Below are 4974 nucleotides of genomic sequence, written 5' to 3'. Positions count from 1 at the left end.
GCGAGGGCGCATACTTTGAATAAAATATTTGTTATCATTCTCTTGAAATAAATGTGTTTTTTTCTTGAAAATATACCGGTTTCATATGTATACACCTGGTAACTCAATCTTACAAAAAAAGTTTACTTAATTTTTTTTAATTATCATTTAATACTAAAACTTGACATGAAAACTGCCATAATTTTCGCCTTTTTGTTGTTTTAATACATGAGCTAATTACATATTTTAAACCGCAACCATGAACAACAATATAAACCAATGCTATAAATTCACAGAACTATTATGTACTTCAATAGTCTATATTTTTAAAAAGAATTTGACGCTGTTTTTATTCTATTTTACTTTTAATAAATATATAAGTTTCCTTAGTTTTTTATTTAGTTTCCTTTAATTATTTCCTTTATTTGTTTATTTTGTATTTATTGAGAAAAATAAGTTGAAACTTTAAAATGTTCTCCACCGGTCATGTATAGAAAACTATACTTTTCAGCTGGTCGATTAAGCTTTTGTTTGCATTTACTTGTTTAACTGTTTGCATATTTAATTCCATTAAAAATTGTTGATTTTGCTAAAATAATTATTTTAAATTCTTTGCTTTAATAAAAAACTTGATTTTTTAAATTTGTTCGTAAATAAATTTATTTTCTAATAATTTAAATATTGGATTAACTTTCAATTTCTTTTATAAAATTTTAAAGGCTTATGCATTATAAATTAATTACCTCATTAACAAAAAAGGTTTTTTAAAGAAAAATAACAACAATCATGCAAAAAATCCCACTTTTTTATTTGAAAAAGATATTAACAATGTTTTTTTCTTGCATAATTAAAAAGAAATGAGGAAGGAATTTCATCTTCGAATAAAATTACGAATTGAACCAAAAAATACATGGTATACTCCTTTTCAAAGATTTTGATTGAAAACCGAAGTTTAATTCCCCTCTATTGTATTATACACAACTTTCTTGTAACTGCTATTCATAACACAGTAGAGAATTAGACATAATGTAAAAATTACAATGATCATGACAAGTCAAAACTGTCATCTAGGTACTTGAAGTTAAAGTGAATATTTATTTCTGACAATATTAAAACTTCAATTTTAATATTGAGTTTATTAAATTAAAAAGGAAGATATGTTAAAATTATTTACACCTAGCGTTATAATGCTTAAAGCTTCTTGTTCTTCAAAAATCAATATATTCCAATCAAGATTATTTTCTTACTTCTTAAATCTTGTCAAAAAGGTTTGAAAGTGTAAAATTAAAAATGTAAAGCATTGAACAAATTCTGAATTTAAGAATCAAATCCTAAACAATTAAAATTTTTAACATTGAAATTCAATTTGGTTTCGAATATTAGGGTTTAATATCGTAAAATTGACAACTGTAAGCCTTCTAATTTGATTAGGCTTAAATTATTGGCCTCCAAAATCTGATAATACCCAAATACAAACATTTAGAATTCTGCATTTCAATTTTCAATTCAAAACTTTCAAAATCAAATAATTTAAATTTGTCAGATTATACTTGAGGCATATTCAAAATTTTAAAAATATTAATGCTTGTATTCTTACATTCTCATCATTTATGATGAACGAAATGAATGAACGAATCAGATTCATCTTTGGCACACTTTTTTTAGGTCTTAAAAGAAAGGACGAGTTCGTGAACCAGCCATTTTTGACAAAAATTCAAAAAGTGTGCGCATTTTGAAAATTTTTGAGACAACTTTTTTCTGAATTTAATAATTCTATGTAAAGATATTCATAGTATTCAAAAGAACAAACAATTTATCCTTATGACTTTTTTCGATTAAAAGAAAATTCTCAGAGTTATAGCATTTAAAAAATTTTTTTAATAGACCGAAAAACAAAATTTGAAGCCGAAAAACGCACGATATGAAAAAAAGTAAGAAAACGAAAAACATTTCTTTCTGAAAGCCCTACAAGATTATTATAACCAATTTTTGGATTTTCTTAAAAAATCTAAAATTCAAATATTGATTGCACAAAAAATAATTGAAAATAAAAAAATCCATTTTGCGGACAAACTATGTAGGATAGGAAAAAAGATTTGTTTTATTTGTGAAAAATAACGTTGAAAAAACGTAAAATAAAAAAAAATGTGTGGAAAAACGACGAACATTACGAGAAAAAAATCCAACAAAACCTGTTTACAAATGTCTGTCGGAAATCGAGGGGGCAGCGCGAGTATCACGATGAGAATGTGTACCTCAAAGCTTACAGAGCTTTGAGAAACGTAATATTTGACTATACTTAATTAAGTAGACAATTCAGAATATGAAGACGTATATAAATACTGCCATCTAAAGGAGATCTTTTTGATGAAGTTTTTTTCAAGCATTCCAAATGCAAAGAATAAATATTTGAGCGCGAAGCGCGAGGTAACCTATTATCGAGCGCGAGGCCCGAGATTCGATCGTCGCGTGCCCTAGGCGCGCTCAAACTCGCAGCCGCACGCGTGGCGAGCGATGAGAATGTGCCCGCCAAGCGGGCAGATTTTTAATTTATCAACTCTATGAAAAAATTTCAAATAATAGAATTCTTAAAATTTCTGTTTATAAAATTACTCAATTTGAATGTTTTAAATAGAAAATATATTAAAACCTTTCAATTTAAAATTCCTCTCCTTATAAAAAGTTTTCGATTTCAAAGGCTTTACATTAATTCCAATTTTTCACGAGGTTTGACATCGAATAATCTGCTTATTGAAACTTTAGATTATTTATATCCTAAAGCTGAAAAAATGTATTGCCGAATCATAAGTGATTTCATTTAAAACGTTTAAAATTAAATAATTTGAATTGACAGGTTATACTCGAAGAATATTCGAAATTTTATAAATACTGAAATTTTGAATTTTAAATTTATAAACTAGTTTTTTTCAATAATTATTATTTTATTCTTACGCTTCTAAAAGAAAATAATTACACTGTAATTTTAATTGTTTTCATTTCAAATTTCTCTTATTTAAAACCATTTACTTTCAAAGACTTTGAAGTTATAATCCAATTTTCGAAACTAAATAATTTTGAATGGAATAATTATTTAATTGCTGAAATACTTCTAATTTGAAATAAAATTGTGGGATAGTAAAGTATTTCCATGCAAAATAGTTATGCTGAAGTTTAAACGCTTCCATTTATATTTTGACATTGTCGACTTCTGAAAAGTTTCAAACCAAAAACTTTAGAACTATGAGTCCTAATTACTTTCCTGAGTTTTTTTGTTGAATATAACTTATTATTATAAAAATAAGGGAATTTTTTTAAATTTCTCCAGCTTATTTGAATGCTCTCCATTGTTGCAGCTAAGAAACAACCCACATATATCTGTATTCAATTCAATCAAATTTAAAATTTAACGACAGTTTCATTTCTATTGAACTAAATTGTATTTAAATTTAACACCATTTAACACCATTCAACATCCACAATTTTAACTGAAATTTACTTAAATTCAACTAACATGTATTCACTTTTTGAAATGATCTAAATTGTATTCAATCTTTAGATTTAGTTTTACAAGATAATTTTCAAAATAGCACTATAATAAATCTTAAAGTACGAATAGAATTGTTTTAAAACTTATTTACTTAGTATCTAGAAAATTTATCTTTGAAAAGAAATAGGACGAGAAATTAATTTAACTAAACTTTATTTAATTCTTAAATTCACCTAAATTTCATTTAAATGTTGAATTTAGCTAAATTTTATTTAAATTTTACATTCAACTAAATTTGATTTAATTTGGAATTTAAATAAATTTTATTTAATTTTTTAATTGATCTTAATTTCATTTAAATTTTAAGTTTAGTTTTTAAAAATAATTTTAGAAATTTAACTAAAATTCTAAAGTACGAAAAGAATATTTTTACATTTATTTATTGTGTCGACAATTTAAAATAATAATAAATAGAATATTTGTAGGCTCTCTTTAATTTGAATATAATTAGGTAAATCAGTGTTCATAACATTTTTAGAGTACAGGCCGTACAGAGCCAGCCAACCGACTCAACTATAGCAAAGATTGCTATAGTGATGGCGAAGGCGAACGCGAGAACCAGAAACAGAAAATCACGTTCGGCTTGCAATTCAACAACTTTCGGTGTGCGCCCCGGCCCCACCTTGCCCGCTGACGTGCTAGGAGGACGCGGTTGCCATAGAAACGGTGAAAAGTTGAAGAGGGCAGCACCTCAATATAGCCGAAAATGTAGTTAGATATATATATCGGCCGTCCCCACCACTGACCCATGCCGTATCGAGGAACTAATATCTTTGATTGTGCATAATTTTAAAAATTCGCATAAGATCATTCAGATTCTTTTATGTAAACTTTTCAATCAAAGCACCCCAAATTCACCTAGGCAGTTTGCGAACTAGAATATAGCATAGACATTGGAAACAAGGGACTAGCCATACCATTGCCGGGGTGATGCAATGAGGGGGAGGTCCGCCACCTTTTGATGTTCCGCGACAAACATGGCAGCGTCTAAATGTTTATATTTTCATGCACAGTTTGTCTGTAAAAATGCTCGTGCGCATAATCAAATAGCACATCGTAAGATGGCGGCTCTCCCCACGAATTCTCCTCCCTCCCGTGGATTCAACCCCGCTCGCCCAGGTTAGGATGGCATGCCTAGTCCCGTGTTTCCTATGCTCATGGAATATAGACAATATACGCGAAATTATCCACTCTGATCTTCTCTACCGACATTGTCAAACTGGAAAAAAGCCGCCCTTTTTGACCGCTCAAGTAGAACCGTCTATTGTCTATTTCATGGACATAGGAAACAAGGGACTAGGCATGCCATTGCGGGGGTGATGAAATGAGGGGGGGGGGAGGTCCGCCACCTTTTGATGTCCCGCAACAAACATGACAGCGCCCACATATTTATATTTTCATGCACAGTTTGTCGGCAAAAATGCTCGTGCGCATAATCAAATGGCACA

Source organism: Belonocnema kinseyi, chromosome 10 (genome assembly GCF_010883055.1).
Source record: "Belonocnema kinseyi isolate 2016_QV_RU_SX_M_011 chromosome 10, B_treatae_v1, whole genome shotgun sequence".
Taxonomy (NCBI): domain Eukaryota; kingdom Metazoa; phylum Arthropoda; class Insecta; order Hymenoptera; family Cynipidae; genus Belonocnema; species Belonocnema kinseyi.
The sequence above is the reverse complement of the archived record's forward strand: the minus strand, read 5'-3'. Positions refer to the sequence as shown.